This window comes from Lactuca serriola, chromosome 3 (assembly GCF_051521515.1).
Source record: "Lactuca serriola cultivar US96UC23 chromosome 3, Lser_US96UC23_V15, whole genome shotgun sequence".
Taxonomy (NCBI): domain Eukaryota; kingdom Viridiplantae; phylum Streptophyta; class Magnoliopsida; order Asterales; family Asteraceae; genus Lactuca; species Lactuca serriola.
In genome coordinates, this window is record NC_136410.1 from 44958259 (window position 1) to 44979128 (window position 20870).

Consider the following 20870-nt stretch of genomic DNA (forward strand, 5'->3'; position numbering starts at 1 on the left):
CGGCGAGTCGAGTCGCGAGTCCCCGAGTTTTCCCCTTTTCGCGTTTGCTGAGTGGGAGTAGTGAGTCACGGGGTGTGACTCAGTGAGTTGGAAGTCGAACTCATCCATGAAGGAACTCGGCGAGTCAATGCCCTGACTCGGCGAGTTCAAGGCAATCTTCTTAGATCAAGAACAGACTCCGCGAGTTGTTTATACAACTCGGCGAGTCACAACATAAGTGTTCATCGGATGAAGATGAACTCGGCGAGTTGTTCATACAACTCGGCGAGTAGGATGAAGGACTTGAACATCAGTTTAGAAGGAGAACTCGTCGAGTTAACGCCTAACTCGACGAGTAGAGACGAGATTCAGGACAATCGATTGGATAGGGACTCGGCGAGTTGGACAGCTAACTCGGCGAGTCGGGTCGACTGAAAGTTGAATCTGACTTTGACTTATGACATGATCAGGGGTAAAATGGTCATTTTACCCAAAGGACTGTTAACAGTAATTGATTGAGTATGTTGTGGGAATTACAGCCGGAGGATTTCCGGAGCAGCAGCAGCAGCAGTAGGTAGTCAGTTCCCGATCAGATCAGCAGCTACTTCGAGGTGAGTTACCTTCTAGTAGCGGTGGGTCTACGGCCACAATACCGGCCCACCAGTAAGAGTTGTACGTTAGATGAATGTCTTTGTGATATCATCTAGGTTTGCTACTACACGATATGTTATATGCTAGCATGATATGTTATATGTGATAGAAGTAGAGTTCGGTTGTTAGGACCGAAGGGTAGTTTAGACACCCCAGATATGTCTGATAATTTGTTATGTTATGATATATGTGTAAGTAGCAGTAGGGGGTGAAATAGTCCCTGAGGATCGGTTGTTAGGACCGAAGGGTAGTCAGCACCCCAGAATAGCTTGACACGGGTAGACGGCACCCCAGAATGGCCACACGGGTAGACGACACCCCAGAATGGCCGCACGGGTAGTCGGCACCCCAGAATGGCCGTACCGGGTAGTCAGGCACCCCAGAATAGCCTGGCAATATGTATGTTATGTGTTTGTATGGTATGTGGTACGATGGGGGAACTCACTAAGCTTTGTGCTTACGTTTTTCAGTTGTTGTTTTAGGTACCTCTTCAGCTAGGGGAAAGGAGCCGACGCGGTAGCAACATATCACACACACTCTTGTTTTCCGCACGATGGATTTCTGGGATGTACTCTGAATCATTATTATGATATTACCGGTTTTCAGACATGGATTATTGTTATGAATGTTTTGTAATGATGTTTCTATGTATTAACCTAAATTAAAAACGAAATTTTTAACTGGTATTTTTGGGATGTTACAATATCTTTGAATAAAGTCTTTGATTGATATGAACGCCTGTCATATGATTTCACATATGTCTTTGTTGTTCCTCTTTGCTTTTGCCATATTGATGTATATATATGGCATAACGTTATATTGTATCTATTATTGAACTCACTAAGCATCACCGCTTACCCTATCAGTGTTTAACAATTGCAGGAGATAAGTAACCAGTATGATCATATACTGTTGAAAGAGAATTAGAATAGTTTGTAATAGTATTTTTGTACTTCAGTTTATGTTTGTATAAATTACAATATCCTAGGTAGTCATCTAATACATAACACTTTGTAATAGTCGGTTTGTATCCAATAGTTTGTAACCTCTTTATCAATGTAAAATATTGTTTTAATGAATATGCAAGTAGCATGTTTTGGAGTAACTATATTGTTAAGTATGAAAGTTTGGGTCCTTCAGAAAAAAAGAAAGTGAGGGTCTTTCATTATGATTCTGGGATTGTGATTTACTTGTTGACATTTGATACATATGTGATTTTGAGAATTATGAATTAAGTTATATTGTGTTTTGAAAATGAAAATTTTGTTTGAAAATTTACGTCGTTAAAAGTTGGTATCAGAGCCTTGGTTTGAGGGATTCGGATGCACCTTTGGGCGTGTATGGACTCAAATTGAGGATATGAGAAAGATTTTCAAAAAGGGATAAATTTTTTCTAAAAATGAGAAAGATTTTAAGAGAAAACGAGTTGGAGCAGTGTGTACAATCAGCATGAGCCCGAGCGGTGATTTCCCAAAATACCCTTACTTTTGTGTTACGAGATATTTATGATATATTATGAGATATTATGCCTCCTAGAGAGTAGGCTAGGTATTTCATATATTAGGACTAGGGTGGCCTGATTTGTGATGCCTTGGCCTAGGGATTGCTGCTGTCAGTGATTAGCTTTGAGCAGGAGCTGAGTATGAGTATTTAGCAAGAGCGAGCTTATGAGATATCTACTGTGAGAGTAGCTTGTGTTTAGTGAGGTATATAGTACTTGCAACTGGGTTACGAGGAGGAGGACTTGGGGTGAATGCAGATGCTGTGTGGAAGGTAGTATTGGGCCCGTACTACTGGAAGCACCGGATCAGTGAGCAGTCCAAGTAAGAATCCTTAGGATGCTAGGGATCAAGTAGGGGCGGGTGATCGAGTGTGAGTATACTCGAGCGAGTCTCTGATAATTTTGTGTTATGTTTCAAAGACATCAAGTGGGTACACGCCACAACCCTCGAGGCAATGGGATTAGCGAGGAGGAGATACGGAGGATGATCCACGAGGAGGTGGCTGCAGCTATCCAAGCAGAGATTCCAAAGATGTTTGGGTCTATCAAGACCACCCTGATAGAGACATTTGATGAGAGATACGCTGCTGTCACTGAGGCCGCTGCTGCTGCTGCCACTGCAACTTTCACTGTTGCTAGGCCTCAGGGGGGTGACTTGTTGTTGTTCCGGGAGTTTAGCCACACGAAGCCACCAGAGTTCAATGGGACGCAGGATCCGATTGCCGCGATAAGGTGGATCTATGATATCGAGTGTGTTTTTACACTTGTTCATGCCCCGACCACTTGAGAGTTCGGTTTGCGCTAAACCAGCTTCGCTTGGGAGCGAAGGACTGGTGGAAGTTTGTCACACCCCAAAACTGAGAACGACGGAAACCTTCTGGGGCGGAGGACGTCATGTAATGTATCACAACAATGCAAAGTAGTAAACAAGCAACAACATCATCCATTGCATCAATAGTATAATTTTAATTACAAGTGTGTTCTTTCATAGTATAAAACAACATAATGAATATTCAAAATAAAAGACGAGTCTTGACTGCTCCGTCTTCACAAAACCTGGTCTTCGTACCTGTCTATTTGTGACATGAGAATACAAGTTATTTTGAAAGCGAGTATCAGCAATAAAGCTGGTGAATTCATAAGTATTTATGTGTCTTTGATTTGTAAAACTGTAAAGAGAAGACTTGTAATTGTTTGGAGAAAAAGTTTGTATAAGTATGAGAATGTTTGTAAGTAATTGTAAACGTTTGAAAACCCTAGAAAATCCCATATTTCCTACTAGTATAAAAAGTAGTCTTCTACCAAGACCCAACTATTTTGAAAGTATGCATCACTGTAAATGTGACGGTGTTTCCCCTGTATAACAATTATTATTATAAAACTATCGTCTACCTCATCATTTCTGTGTATGTGTCACAAAATAAAGGTAATAGAAAAATAGTATATCTATATCAAATATATTCTACCTCATCGTTCATGTGAATGTGTCACGAAGTAAAGGTAAGAAGGAAAATAATATAATAACTAAAATTGTATCCTTTTGCACTAGGATATTCACGACGTGGTAACTCGCCGAACTGTACAACCGTAGACACCCGTCGATGTGCATTTTCCCCACTGTAGCTAACAGCCTTGGGGGTGTAATGGTAAGTCCCGAAACGTGTGTAATAGTATCTATGTAATAGTATCTATGTAAACGTATCTATGTAATCGTATCTATGTAAACGTATCTATGTAATCGTATCTCTTGTAATTGTATGTAATCGTATCTCTTCATATAGTATGTAATGTATTCATATGTCTGTAATTGTAAATCTGTAATTGTATCTCTTCATATAGTACGTATTGTATTAGTATAGACTCATGAATGAACTGACTCTTGTGTGATTCCTTGTACTTGGAATAGTAAGTAGTATCTCCTAACTATACCTATTATAGTTACTAGTAATGTATATGTATAACCGAAAGTATGCCTTTGCTACCCAAAGGTACTGAACTGACTGATGGAAATTTTATGTCTATATATGTATACATGATATATAACTAATATTTAGACGACATTCGGACGAATAACCGATACCCTAAGGCCACATCCCAACGAGGAAAAGGAATTAAAGTGAACTAGCCGTCCTAAGTCCTTTAAACATTACTTATATAACTATACATATATAGGCATGCATTTGACAATATAAAAGTATAAAAGAAGTTTTGTAAAACCTTTGAAAAGTTTAATACCTAAGAAATGATGACTTGATGTTAGTTTATAAAATGATTCGAAAGTAGTTTGTTCGATAAGACAGTTTTAAGTATAAGACAAACCTTTGTTTGAAACACAATTGTAACAGAGTTTGAAAGGAAACATATAGTATGTAAGACAGTTTGATAAAGAGTGTTAACATGTAAAAACGTTTGAGAAAGTCATTTGAAGTAATATGTTTGGTAAAACAGCTAAAAGTGTAGTAAATCCATTTGTATGCTAGTTATTAATCACATGTGATTGATATAATAACTAGCATGATTCAACTTGTATTCCCCCCCCCCCCCCCCCCCCCCCCGTAAAAGCATTTATAAACATTTAAAAGGTTAATTAAGGGGGTATGAACTCACTTGATAGATTGGGTATGAACTCACTTGATAGATTGAAGAAGGTGAGACGAAAGTCGGGCAGAACTTTGACTGGAAAGAAGTCGATTTCTCGGGACTTTGGGACTTGCGTCGTGTGTTGGAGGTGTTACCGAGGCTTCGGGGTAGTCTAGGGAGGCTTGACACAGAGTAAAAGTAGCAAGGAAGGTAGAATTGAACAGCCAAAACCTATGACCTTCGGTTTCTGTTTATAGGGCTGAATTTTCCCCTCGCCACGTCGTGGCATCTTTTGCCACGTCGTGGTGGCTGCTCGTCACTGCATGCGTCATCGCAAGTGGTTCTGACTGACTCCAGAGCACCTGCCACGTCGTGGCACTGTTACCACGTCGTGGTGTCTGACGCAACTTTGGGGTTCGCGCCTCGAACTTCAGAAATTCATAACTTTCGCATACGAACTCTGTTTTCGATTTTCTTTATATCGACGCGTAGGTGGGATTATGCTTTACAACTCTCGTTTAGACTCCATTGGCTAATTCTGACTTTATTATTAATATATTATTTATAGTAGGTTGGGACACGAAAATTCCGTCATAAATCCATAACTTCTTCATCCGACGTTCGTTTTCGTCAGACTTTTTACCGTTGTACTACTATTGTTGAGACCTTGGATTCTCATTTAGGTTGTTTCGGCCAAAAGTCTCTCGATCTCTATTTCGAGTTTTTAGTTGTCTACTGCTATATCCGGATCTTGGAAAAATCATAACTTCCTCATACGAAGTCAGATTTGGACGTTCTTTTTACGTACGTTTACGGTTTAATGATGTCTACAACTTTCATTTAGATACCTAAGGCTAAAAATTATTGTATTGAAACTTCGCTTTTTACGTCTATCAGCGTTGCCGGTTTTTGCTGCGAATCTTAGATTGGTCATAACTTCTTCGTTATAACTCGGATTTTAGTGTTCTTTATATGTACGAAAACCTTGATATGATTCCTACCACTTTATTCACTACAAGAAAAAGACCCTTTTACGACACGCAAACCACGACGCTCATTGATCTATGTTACGCAAAAGAGATCGACATTAAAAAAGTGTCATCTCTTCAAAAAATTTAAGGATTTAGGTCACGCATTATTGCGTGCCCTTAATTTAGTGTTATAAGAAAAAAAATAAAAACACGGAGGGCACCGTATCTTAAACGCGCGTCGTCTGTGAGTGTCGCTTTATAATTTTAATGAACGCGCGTTTGTTTAGTAGATAGGGGGAAATGAAATCCCCAAAATTTTGAAAACCCGCCTTGTTCTTTTCTACCTTTTTTCTATCTTTCATCTTCACAATCGATTCTCTCCTCTCCCTCCTCTCCAATCCGCTTCTCCCCTACTCCTGACCTTACTTGTTAATCGTCTCATCGGATCTCTGCTCTAATGTCTCTCTGAAGATCAAGAAATTTCAAGCCCTAGTCTCCCTCTGAGGCAGAGACAAAAAGAGAAAGAAACATGAAGAATGCACCTATCATTGTTACGACTTATGATGCTTCTCAAAGCTTCTCAAAGCTTTTGATAAGAACACTGGCTCAGTTGCTTCTCAAAGCTTTTTATAAGCACCCCGTCGGCTTTGCATACCGGAAATCGACCCACATCCTCAAATTAGGGTTTTTTTCATCCTTCAAATTACGACCCACATCCTCCATAGATCGATCCTTATTGCTTCATTTCTCACAAGAAATTGAACACTTTACATTCACAGGGCAACAAAATCAACTATTTCTGGAACTTGGGTTTCGGTTCCAATTGAAATTGAAGGGTTTCTGGTCACCATGATCAAAGGGTTAGGATCTCGTTTGTCAATGAATGCTCACAGGGCCACGGAAGATAGGGTTTTTGGGCAAATCTAGAATCGATCTTGTCTCGTTCCTTCGGAATCACGAAGACGCTGATTGCCATGGAGTTCACGCGGACTATGGTTCAGAGAGTTCTAAATTAATTTATCTTCAAATCCTGTTTGGAGAACTTCTAGTTTACACTAATGAGCGATGTGGAATAGATTGCATATCTGCTTTGGTAGTTTCCTTCCAAAATTGATGTTGTTCAAGTATTCTACAAACATTATATATGATTATTAATAAAATCATTTACTCCAAAATCATTATATATGTTGTTTACCTGTTTGATCTGTTTGTTCTTATTTCTCAGGAGGATTAAAAAACTGTCCGATATTTATGGCTACTGGCAAAGTCCGGACAAGTAGTTTCTCAAAGAACTTTTCAGCTGCACCTACCTCTTCTGTCCCTGGTCTCAAGTATGGACCAAATGGAACAATCTTTCTTTCATCAGGCATACCGGATCTTGATAGTAATCCCAATACCCCCTTTTTATATTTTATTAAAGCATCTAAACAAGTATGACAACAATTTCCTAATGGATGAATTGTTTCTGTAATATCTAGAGATTTTAGGTTGGGGGATTCCATTTAGGAAGTCTGGTAATGATCATGGAAGACACTGAAGCACCTCATCATATGCTTTTGTTAAGGACTTTCATGTCTCTGGGACTAGTACACAACCAACCTGTTCTTTATGCAAGCCCAGTCAAAAACCCTAGAGCCTTTCTTGGAACCTTGCCAACTTCTTTAGTCCCCAAAGATGACAAATCTCGTAACACTGATGCAGAACAGGTACTACTTTACTTTTTCCCATTTTGCCCTTAGGAACATGCATCTTTCTCTTCACAACTACAACTGTATTAATGTAAATTCTGCCTTTTTATGAGCTTGTAGAAGGATTTGCGGATTGCTTGGCAATATAAGAAGTACCTTGGGGAAAATAAGCAACATAACGAGGAGCGAGGTAATTTTGTATCTTTTTATCCATTGTGGGGATTTTTAGTATAAAAAGTAAACATCTTTTGTGTTGTGATAATGTGATGCGGATGGGAAACCGTGTGGAGTGTTTTAGCCTATTAGATTGTTCAAATCTTGCTGGATTCCGTGATAGTTGTTCAAAGTTCATATCTCAATTTCCAAAGTACTGATGTTATTATTAGTAGTGGATTGATCTTATTAAACTTAAAAGTGGTCTTCTTCATTGACTCTTACACCTAATTTTCATAATTCTAATCAAGTATGATGGAAATATCACAAGTGCAGGAAGAATTGCTATCCAATCATTTTGAAGCCTGTAGTGTTCAAGGGATATCAAATAGGCGGTGCAATCTGTGATGGAGCTACAGGGGCGACTGCCAAAACGCTTAAATTACCTCGTGAAGATGAGTTCTGGAGTAGGGGAATTAGTGCCTGTGCAATCTGTGATGGAGCTTCACCAATTTTTAAGGGTGAAGTTCTTGCTGTTGTTGGAGGAGGTGATACAGGAACTGAGGAAGCAATATATTTGACTAAATATGCAAGACATGTACATTTACTTGTACGCAGGGATCAATTAAAGGCCTCACGAGCTATGCAGGACAGGTTAGAAAAAATATGTATTTCTCTTCTCTTAATTGGAAACAAAAAGTAAATACAAATTTAAAAATGGATTAAAAATGGAAAATTTTGTACCAATTAAGAGGATATTATTACCTATACAACAAGACCCATCTGCAGCCTTTGACTAAATTAGGAAGGGAAGACTGAAAGAATTGGTATAAATCTTGATTAATGAAAAAGGAATCAAGGGAAAAGTCAATGATAGCTTTCATTAGAGTATTTGGTTCAGTTGCATCTTCAAATTCAGAGCTGCTGCTACTGCTCCTTGAAGATCCCTGGTCTCCATTAGAGTATTTACTATTGTCGTTTCTGGTTGTTTTGTTTGCTTCTGCTTATGCTGAAATATTTATTTATGTGTTGTTTTTGAAGGATAATTATCTTGAAGAGGCAAGGAAAATGAGAAACCTCCATTTCTTTACAGGAAGGTTTGCCCGAGGTGGAATAAGTAAGGCTTCACATGTTATTAATATAAATGAAGATATATATGCAGGGTTCAATTCCACTTTTGAGGCAGGGTAACATCACACACCATGAATACATACAGGTTTGTCTCATCACAATGCTATGCTGCTAAATATTCATAATTCATAATTATATTTTATTTTTGGCTAATATTTTTACATATGTAGGTTGGTAAAGGAAGAGACATTGGGTTAAATCAAATTGCCCTGTTTGAAGGTTGACCAATTCTGTAGAGCACCTGGTTTTGGTGACAGAAAAAGTCAATATCTTGATGATATTGCTATTCTTACTGGAGGCAAGTATTGCATATGTTGTTTTTTTAACAAAGGGTTCTGGTTGAAATCTGTCTTCCAACTATTTGCTATGACTACATTTGGTCCCTAAACTTTTAAAATTTCTATTGCATATAGGAACTGTAATCAGAGAGGAGGTAGGTGTTGACCAAAGACACAACCACCATTGATGGTGATGGAAGCACACAGGAGTTGGTGAACAGACGGATGGCTCAAATTAGAAACCTTGTTGAGGCAGCATAACAAGATTATGAAAAAGAAAAATAAATGAAAGAATTTTATTTAATTTTTGTCTAATCTTTTTACATATGTAGGTTGCGGGTGGAAATGGAGAACAAGTTTTAAGTAGGGACGTCTACAGAATTGGTCAACTCTTTGATTTTTTCAGAATGCTCTCTTTCTACTTCACCACAGTTGGTTACTAGTTGAGTTAAATCAGATGTTTTGTTTCAAATAATAGTTATATATTTTATTTTCCCTTTGAGAGTTTAATGTTAGTTTGGTTCAGGTAACTGTTGAGAAGGTTGTTTTGGAACAAAGCAATAGCCAGTATGAGCTTCAAGGCGAATACGTGTTGCTGGAGAATGAGGCTTACTAAGAAGAGCAATGGCTGGTAATTTAGGGAGTGTGATATCTTCTATGGGTCGCTGGAGAATGAGGCTTGAGGTTTCACGTGCTGAAATTGATGAGATGCTTCCACTTGCTAGGCTTGTTTCCCGAAGTACCCATCCAGCTCTTCAGTTTAGATCAAAGGTCATCCTCATTCATTCATTCATTTATTAAGTTTTAGTCTATCATCCAAATCCAAAAAGCTCTCATCTAAATCTAATGTCTTCTATTTGCAAAACACATGAGAATGAATGAATGAATGCCCTCTACCAAAATATAGCAAACACAACCTATCCTAATCCTGTTCATATACCATAAGAGAGTAAAGTAAAGTAGGTTCCATTCCTATACATTGGTTTGGTAAATAGAGTAAATAAAGTAGGTTGCTATTTGTAGCAAAGCTCTATCTAGTCTAGGGGTATATAAATATTATATGATTTTAGGTGATGTTGTTCCCCATTACCTTAATGTTGATCTTGCATTGGGAGATATACGTGTTGCAAAGTTTATCAAGTCTGACTATCCATTTGTCCCACTGGAGGAAGCTCAAGGTTCTTTACTTCTCTTACACTGTAATAATCCATCTTCACACTTATTTTGTAGTAATGTTTTTTTTGCAGGCAATATAGATACTTTGAGCAAGTTCATACATTTAGTCCTTGAGCGGTGTTACTAAGGAAGAGTGGAGACAAGTGAGGCACACATTTAAAAAAAGCAGCACAAATCTTGTTTACAGTGAGGCACACATTAGGTTATTAGAACTATTAGTTTGTAAATTTTTGTTACAACTTCTATTGATTTGTTTTATCTTTCCATGGAATGATTATTTGTATGACATTACATTTATGCAATGGATTCTATTTTTTGTATATGATATTTTATTTTCTATTATGAAACATTAAATACAAATTTAATTTGAAAATAATTAAATCTATAAATAATATTTTTTTAAACAAGAAAAATTATGATACGCAAAAATGTGTATCATCTTCATTTATGACATGGCCTTTCTTGACAGGGGCTTTCTTGATACGCATTGTGTGTCATTAACACGCGCGACGTAAGGCTACGACACACGAATGCGTGCCGTCTTCCTTTATGACAGGGTCTTCCTTGATACGCATTGCGTGTCGTAAACGCGCGTCGTAATTGCGCGTCGTAAATGAGCGTCGTAAATGCGCGTCGTCTATAGACGACGCGCAAAAGCGCGTCGTCTCTCTTTATGACAGGGCCTTCCTTGACGCGCATTTGCGCGTTGTCTGAGCCTTTTATGACGCGCAATGAGCGTCGTAAAAGGCTGTTTTTCTAGTAGTGATTTAACCCAAATAAGATTTTAGGAAAGTTAAATTTTTACCTAAATTTGACTGGTGTTACATTACATTGTCTCGAAATATCGGGTTGTCACATCATCCCCCCGTTAGAGGGAATTTCATCCCGAAATTAGAGTTTAAGCAGAATTGATAACTTTGCTACAGATAGAAGTTTCATTTGATGCTCGCGTTTCCAGGTGAACTCAGGTCCTTGCTTGGCATTTTAGCGAACCTTTCACTATCGGGATACGACTTTTCTTCTTTCGTTTCACTTCATTGGTATGATAACTCTTCTTGGTCGTATGTGGGTTGAGTGTTTTTGTGGTCTGTGAAATATTACACCTTTTACCCTACAAGTAGTGTCTCCAGCTCTTCAGAGCAATTACCACTGCTCCTGACTCAAGATCATGTATTGTATAGTTAACTTCCTGCGTCTTAAGCTGTCTTGAGGTATAGGCAGTGACCTTTCCTCTTGCATAAGAACACAACCAAGCCCTTGGTTGGATGCATCGCATTACACCACGAAATCTTCTATCCCTTTTGGGAGGGATAATATCGGTGTGGTGCACTAGGCTTACTTTAGCGTTTGGAACGCTCTTTCTTGTTTACAGACAAGCCCGATGATCCCCAAGGTGAGAAGCTTGGCCTAAAGAATCCCCTTCTAAGGAGTTCGTTAAGTTGTCCGGACGGTTCTTTTATCTCCGTAGGTGTTAGACTGTAGGGCGATCTGGTTACAGGAGTATCCTTTGATTGGATTCTAAGTTTGTTCGCATGACGATGCGATTACTCGTAGTCTTGGGCAGTCTCCGTCCTGAAGTTCATATTAGAAGTCATACGTGGTTCATCAATCACAGTCTCGTGTATACGAGTCGTTTATAATTAAGATTGAAAAGGTAGTCGAATAAATGATTCTTCTTTAAACTCACATCCAAACGAGGAAAAGAAGTTAAAGTGGAATCATCAATTCTAAAACTGTAGAACCTTGATTATATACCACCCTTGTGTATACATTCTTCAATGATAGATCAATCGTAAGGGTCCTTCGTTTGAACTTGACGTACTGTACGAGTGGTACTTCGGGGAGGTTTGCTGAGTTTTCTTTGGAAAGGATAAGAAGCATGAGGTACTCTATGCATGAGTACCTCGGAGTTCTGGAACGACGGCTTCGCTAGAAAGGTGATTTCGGAGAAGGAGATTTATGCACGAAACTGGTATTGTGAGGATTGAATTGACTCAAGTTGAATGGTAATGTCGGAATCACTTGGAAATAAAGGCATTTGATTTGATCATAAAGGCGTTACAGACAAAACACAACAGTGCAACTTTTAACAGAGTTATAGTACTTTAGATTAACTACAGGAATACTGCTGCGAACAAGGTATACTACAAAAGGCAAGTATACGCAGCACCAGGGTCCCTTTACTGATGGGATCTCGCAAAAGATAAGACTCGAGTTACACTAGTTTTAAACATGTTTAAAAGCATACTTAATACTGACGATTGGAAGTGAACCCATATTATAGTAGGGTCCTTCATTGCCTTTTTCCATTCTAAGGTCAAACTCCTCCTGTTCCACCGTCGTTCTTCTCTGTTGGGCAGTCCCTCTTGAAGTGTCCCATTACGCCACATAGATGGCATATCCGAGAAATTTCGACATTGGTGGTTGAAGTAATGTGTTGGATCCGAGTCCTGCAGAAGCGGGTAGTATATCCGTTCTTGTTGCAGTTATAGCAATATAACAGATGACAACCACCTAGATGATGGAAGCTGCACTTATTGCACTTTGGTAGGTTTCCAGCATACTCTCTGGCTGGGTTAGGGATAATTGGGATACCAGAAGGAATGATAGTAGGAGTTACAGATGTCGTGGCCGCGAAGGCTGCCACAAGTTGTTGGCTTTTTCTTGCCCCTTGGGGTGATTTGCCTTTAACTTTAGCCCAGAACTTTCGTTTGTTACTCTTGGGTTTGAGATTCGGGGTGTCGTGGTAGTTCGTTACTTGTTGAGGTACTTGAGCGTTACTTTGATTGGAATTATTGCTAAAAATCCCACTAACATTTGCGTTGTTAGCATTAAGGTGAGTTAGAACAGCTGTCACGGCAGCTGAGACTGCAACTTGAAAGGTAGCTGCATCAATCTAAAGAGTTGGTGTTTGGTTGATGGGTTGATTACTTTTCTTCGGCGACATGATTATGTTACACGGAAAGAAAAGGAGTTTGTGAGCTATTATGGTTGAACCTAGATATATTCCAATCGTTCATGTAAAGAGTAGAAGTATGTTCTCGAAGGTTTGACCTACATCCCTATGATGCAGTCCTAGTACAGATTTGTAGAAAGTTCACAGAATAGTCTCAAGACGTTGGTCGTTCAAACCAGGGTATTATTGGTTGGTGGATAACATGATCCAACCTTTGAAAGAGGATTGGAAATGATTCCGGAGTTAAATTTCTATAGTCCAATAACTTGACTAGATGGGGTTTTCAAATAGACTCCAATGAAAGTATGATGAAAGTATTTGAACAAAGAGTGATACGGAAATTAGCCGACTGTCAATATCATTGATGTATAAGATGTAATAAGTTCGGGAAACTTGACCTTGTAGTAGGTCTTACATCATATTCGAAGTAGAAAAGTCTTTGACAGTATAAAGGCCTACTAAAAGTACTTACAGTACAAGGTAGTCACATAGAAAAGTGCTACACGGAACATAGATAGGAACACGGTTCTTTAAAACAAAGAAGGAAAGTAACGCATCTCCTACTGGCGACGGTCACCCCTATGGTGAACCCTTAGTTCAGCTAGTTGACGTTCCATATCAAGAAGGTATCTTTCGTACACCCTCTGGCATACTCGGAGCTCTATGATTTCGACTCGAGTTTCAGTTAGTTCTTGCAGCAGGGTCTCATGGTTTCTCTCAGATCTCTCACGTGTTTTTTCAAGGCGATTGGTGCGGATGGTATGCATTCTTGCATTGGCATTAACCTCTTCGATACTATGGAGAGCCGTCCTGCCCTGAATTTCATTTCGGGCAACTCTACGGACTAGAATTGGTAGAACTCTGTCTGCTGAGCTCCCTTGGTTTACGTTGTAAAAGCTTCAGTCTCCATTAAACGACATAGGTTGATCTTGCTCTTCGCTCCATGTTTCCAAGCATTCTACCCAAGGAGGCGTCGGGCCATGAAAAGCCGGACGAGGGTTGGGATTTGGAATGGGAGCTACCGGGGGTAGGTTCTCAACCTTGGGTTCGGAGTTATCATCATCCGAAAGGTCTTCAGCATGGTGATCATTCAAAGGGATTGGATGATCATTCTTGGGTTCTTCTCCAAACCATCCAGCATTGCCTTCATTCGCAAGGTACGGGTTGCCGTGGGGATGGAGTCCATCCATGTTATCTACGCGAGAACTGGGGTAAGGAAATAGTTATTAGACGAACTAACTAGATCATTATTAAATAATCTTCATTAGTTACATCACTATTTGTAAAGTGCATACCAGTTATATGTAATCAAAACAGGATAGGCCTTCGAATAAGTGACCTTAACTCCAAATTCACAAGGAACAGGGGTAAAGCAAAATTTCACAGATTCTAAGTCTATGACATCCTAGTTACATATAACCTTAGTGTATCCACTTAGCAACTATTGACCCAGTAATGAAGATCTTTTTAGTTCTCAAGTAAGTAATTATAGTAACATTATATACTCCTATAGTATTTTAGACTTATGTTCTATTCTAGTGTTCTTATTGTGGTAGTGTTGGTAAGTTTTTAGACTTGTTGCGACATCACAACCATTCTTGGGCATATGCTAATCACTCCTCGGACCAGCATAGTTGATCAGGCTATGCCACTCCCAAGAACGACCATACATTCCCGAGCTTACTTGTGATATTCAACAGTCGTAATACTTTTGTTCTTGTCATTGTGACACGGATTTTAGTATGAATGCAGGTATGTATACTTAGTTAAATATTTTATTATTTAAAAGTATAAACTCTTGGTCAGAGTATTTTTTTTATCCCATTGTATTTATAGTTAGTATATCTTTTATGGGTTGATATACTCAATTCACTATAAACAATGCTCTGATACCAATCTGTCACACCCCAAAACCGAGAACGGCGGAAACGTTCTGAGGTGGAGGACGTCATGTAATCTATCATAACAATGCAAAGTAGTAAACAAGCAACAACATCATCCATTTCATTAATAGTATAATTTTAATTACAAGTGTGTTTTTTCATAGTATAAAACAAAATAATGAATATTCAAAATAAAAGACGAGTCTTGACTGCTCCGTCTTCACAAAACCTGGTCGTCGTACCTGTCTATTTGTGACATGAGAATACAAGTTATTTTGAAAGCGAGTATCAGCAATAAATCTGGTGAATTCATAAGTATTTATGTGTCTTTGATTTGTAAAACTATAAAGAGAAGACTTTTAATTGTTTGGAGAAAAAGTTTGTATAAGTATGAGAATGTTTGTAACTAATTGTAAACATTTGCAAACCCTAGAAAATCTCATATTTCCTACTAGTATATAAAGTAGTCTTCTACCAAGACCCAACTGTTTTGAAAGTATGCATCACTATAGATGTGACGATTTTTCCCCTGTATAACAATTATTATTATAAAACTATCGTCTACCTCATCGTTTATGTGTATGTGTCACAAAATTGTAACACCCAAAATTTTCAACCAATTTAAACTTTTCAAAAACAACCCATATTCATTAATTTATTACAAAAGGTTTTCAATTCATTTATTATCAGAGTATTTCCCAGAACCACATCATAAACACATAAAACATGAGGAGCGGTACGATCACACCTTCGCCTTGCCACGATCTCCTGAAGTACCTGAAACAATACACTGAAAACTGTAAGCCCGAAAGCTTAGTGAGTTACCCCCAAAATACCAACCACATATACCATACACATAACATATCATATCATAAACAATACACTGAAAACTGGTCCGCCGCACCGGGCCTTCAGTCCACCTGGTCCATCCTCTGAGTCTAGCAACATACATCGAGTCTGCAGTGTGGTTGGTCTGCCCGCGCCGGGCCTTCAACCCACCTGGTCCACTCTCTGAGTCTACAGTATGACTGGTCCGCCTGCACCGGGCCTTCAGTCGGCCTGTGTGACAACCGTCAAAATTCGAGTCGGTTCTAGATTTGACTAGACTTAGTTGCACATATAGGCACAACACATATTAGACTTAGTAATTAGAAGCTAATTTATAACCTAGTAGAAACTTGGAAACAGATAGAAATAATGGATGGTGTACTTAGATTTCACATTGATATGTGAATTCTACAACTACTTAATTGTAGTGACTATCCACATTCGGGTCGCTCTTTGAATCGAACACCTTTTTATGAATCATATACACACATCATGCACTTGACCTAGTGATATAAATTAGGTCCGAGTCTCGTAGGAACTTAAGTCAAAGTTGAAGACTAGGACTAGTATACTCGATTCCTCAATTTCGCTTGAATCTCAGAATCACTACATAGAATGCCAATAAACCGATAAAAATAAATGTTATTTATAACTATAAAAGAGTTATAATACCATAAGATAATTTAAAGTCTCAAATATTATATTTATTTTGATATTCAAAGTTTATTAAACTCCAAAACCCTAAAAGCCCTAAAAACTCATATTTATAAACTTTAACCTTAAAAATCCTATAAAAACAATTGTGAACCTTATAATATTATCTTATCATACTAATTATTATGAAATACAATTCAATGAAATATAAAGATTTAGTTATTAACATTTACCCTTGATTTATAAGTCAAAAATCAAGAGTTTTATGCACAAAAACTAGGTTAAGGTGCACATTTTATAAAAAGTTGGATATTTTTATAAAAGATTTGAATTTTTATAAAAGAAACAAGAGAGAGCCTCTCCTCCCCTAAAATCGGATCCCTCTCTCCCCATATCTCTCTCACACTCTCTTTCTCCAACACACACACATCTCTCTTCTTTCTCTCTCTAGAAAACTCTCTCTACCTTCTTTCTACTTTTTCTCTCCAAACACCACTCCATTCTCTCTTCCTCCCTCTAAGAACCAAGAAGATTTCCAGAAAACAAACCCAAGAACACTCCTCAAACTCGAAATCTTCATCATCTTGTGGTATTCTTGAAGGTAAAATCGATTTCTACTTCACTTTTCCTTTCAAGTTTTGCTCTTTTCTTACACTTTCTCCTTCTTCATCTTCTTCAAACTTGTTTTCTTTTTGTTAAAATGGTTTTTACAACATGATGGATGTGTTTTAACACCATGCATGTATGATAAACAAGGTTTCATGTTCATGATCTTAGTGCAAAAATCGATTTTAAGGATTAAAATATCAAACTCAAGTTAAGAGTTTTTGAGAAACAAAATTTTGTTCAGAAATGCATGTATACATTTTGATAAGTTTTAATCTTTTGATCTCTGGAAACATGACTAAAATATGAGTTTATCATGATATATTTAAAATACTTGAAAATATTTACTCAAGGAAATGATGAAAACCCACTTTTCTAACCAATCATCATGCATGCAATCTGCCAGATTTCCTTACCTGACTTTAAACTGTCATATCTCACTCATTTCTTATCCAAAATTCGTGATTCTTTTTCTGAAATATAATATTTTGAGTTAGCTTTCAAAACCATCTGACCTCACAGGAAAATTACAATATTTCGATTTTTACCAATTTTTACAAAACTGTTGCTCAAACAGCACTTTCCTTATGAACATTTGTTTTGTGTTGCATGTTCAAAGGACTTATTCATCACTAAAAATTATTCAAAATTTATTTTGAACTATTAATATCATGTATTAATAGGAACAAAAAGATCTTTATTCAAAAGTCTTTGTAACATGTTGCAAATATTGTCAAAGTAACATCAATAATCTTTACATAAATTACAAGAAACAAGTTTTCTCTATAAATTTTATTGAGCCTTTAGGCATGGTTTTCAACATCAAAAATAAGAAAACAAATTTTCATTGGTATTAAATTGTATCAAGATGCAATCTGGAAATTTTCAGCTCAATATATATTTTCTTTATTTTTATATGAAAATAATAAGAAAATAGAGTGTTAAATCATATAAAATACTTACACTAGTAAATAAATTCTGGTAAAACTTCTTGGATGATTCTGTAAGTTAATAAGCATCTCCCATGAAGTTTCAATGACTTTTGTTACTGTTTAGTATGGTTTTTAATTTTCTTTTTATTTAGCTCTAATAAATCATAAAACAACTTTAGGGAAAGTGAAAATATTATTTCTTATTTTTCGCAGCTTGTAACCTGTATTTAAGAGTCAGAAAAATATTTTGGGAATTTTTAACAATGTATATCTATTTGTCCATGATTTTTGTATTTATAATGGATTAAAAACAGGAAAAATAGTTTTACTCATCCAAAATTAATAAAAATTTACCAGAGACTCTTATAATAGGTGAGGATGATAAATAAAAGTTTTGATGATTTTTATCTTCTGTATGCTATTTTTCTTCTATTTTCCCAAGATTTAATACACTTAAATGTACAAAAATCATAAAATTGGGTTAAACAGTTTATAAATCCATTTTTATATTTCTCCCAGCTTAATAATTTTTAATAACAGTAATATAAAAATTTTGGGTAATTTTAGAAACTGATTTCTATTTTTCATGAATTTGTATCTATTTAGAAAATTAAATATATGAAAAATGGTTATACATATTCATAATCCATGAACATTTAGCTAGAAGTCTTTTAGTACATTTAGAACCAAAATCTGAAGTTTGGTAATTTTTATTAACTGTTTAGTATTTTTCATGATTTTATGGTTATTCAAGAAACAAAAATCGTGAAAAATAGCCAGACAAATCAAAAATTCAAGAAAAATTATCTTGAGGTCTTTGACTTCAATTAAAACTGAAATTCAAACTTTGGGAAATTTTAGAACTAAATTAATTTAGTTTTTGAATATTTAATCATTGGAACACCTCTTAAAATGTTAAATATTAGCATTTCAATAACAGGAAATTTCCACTTAAATTGTTATATAAAAATTGATTCATTGAAATTAAATTTTCACAGAAAAATGTTTGTAACTTATCAATATTAAATTTTGACACAATATTGACATAATTCTATTGTAGTAGTAAGTATACTAGTGTTAGATTTCGATTAGAGACTCACTAGCGAATACTATTATTGTAGGAATCGATAGTGGTACAAGTGGAACTTAGCTCAAGGCATCATTTGCATCATCTCAATGCATATTGTGAGTATTCACCACTCCCTTATTTTCGTTTTTTAAATGTTTTGGGGGTGGAAAAGCATGTCCTAAACTATTTATATTCGTTGTTTTTATTTGACTCGTATAAACTTGGTTGCTATATTTTGCATATTGTGAGTATTCACCACTCCCCTATTTTCGGTTTTTAAATGTTTTGGGGTGGAAAAGCATGTCCGAAAAACTATTTATGTTCGTTGTATTTAATTGACTCGTATAAACTTGATTACTATATTTTGCATATTGTGAGTATTCACCACTCCCCTATTTTCGGTTTTAAATGTTTTGGGATGGAAAAGCATGTCCAGAAAAACTATTATTTGCATGTTGTATTTAAATTGATTTGTATCAATCATGATTGCTATTGTATTTCTATGTCTCTCTATGTATGTCTATGCAACACGGAACATGAGAACTTATCGTACTAAGGCCCTTCCCTTATCTCTAACCATTAACTCTTTGAGCCAATGGTCATTATGGATAGCGCTATTAGGAATTGACAACTCTTCACTCACCCTATTGCTGGAGTGCATGATACAATATTAATCTATGGAACGATAAGCATAGATCTTGATAGGGCTTCAGTCATAGGTTTGGTTGAGACTCATTGTTTGCTCATACACATACAAACTCGTTTCTCGTTATAGCAATAAACTTGTTATCAATAATAGCAATCAACTTGTTTCTCATTAAAGCAATGTACTTGTATTTATGAAAAGCCTTATTCCAAATCTTGATTTTATAAACTTGTGAACTCACCAACTATTTTTATAGTTGACACTCGTTTTACATGCTTTTTCAAGAATCATCGAGTAAGTGGCACTTAGGGACACTTCACTTTTAGGAGAATTCGCATGTGTTGTATTTCAATTTACATTGTAATTTCTTTTAAAAGTTGTTCAAACCCATTGTAAAATTGTAATGATTTTTAATACTATGGTTGGTGTTGTCTTTTAACTTTTGCTATGAAACCCTTTGTACTGCCACACCCTGTGTTTCCGCTTTAGCGGGGTGTGACAGCCTGGTCCACTCTCTGAGCCTCGGCACATCTGGTCCGCCCTCGTGGGGCTTACAGCCTATCTGGACCGCTCGCTGGGCCTTCGGGATATCCGGTCCGCCCTGGGTATGTTGGCCTACAGCACAAAGCAGGACCCACCTCAACCCAACCCCAGTCAATCAACCATGTGCACATAAACATATAATTATATAGCAATTCATCACTAATCAACCGATCTAGCAGATCACATACATAGCACACTCTAACCAGGATACCGACCTAACCGGTCATTAACATAGCATCATCCTATATACCAGGATTCCGACCTTAACTAGGTCTCTAACATATACCATCCTAACTACCAGGATGAAAACATATAGCAAAGCAATAACATAACAACTACCCGAATTTCCATCCGATAAAGGGCCGGCCTTGGTGCCTTAGACCCTGTCGATATAGTGAGGATAACTCACCTCGCAACTGGTGACTGAAGAGATAAGATCACGCTGCTCCAACCTCCGACACGAACTCCACCACTGATCAATACCAAATGACTGAACTCAATAACTACCAATAATTACCAAAATACCATTGGAAGTCAACTGGTCAACTCTTGGTCAATGTCAAAGTCCTCAGTCAAAGTCCACCTTTCTGTGTGACCCTACTCGTCGAGTCGCCCCGTCGACTCGCCGAGTCCCAAAATTCTGAG

The 20870-nt window shown here is 37.1% G+C and overlaps 1 pseudogene across 1 annotated transcript; it reads left to right on the forward strand.

The window, feature by feature from the left end:
* Positions 1-6687: 6687 nt before the first annotated feature.
* Positions 6688-7938, forward strand: LOC145094389 (elongator complex protein 4-like; annotated as a pseudogene). Its single transcript, XR_013703324.1, has 4 exons — positions 6688-7066; positions 7161-7388; positions 7491-7734; positions 7831-7938. The product of XR_013703324.1 is annotated as an elongator complex protein 4-like (transcript).
* The last annotated feature ends 12932 nt before the right edge of the window (positions 7939-20870 follow it).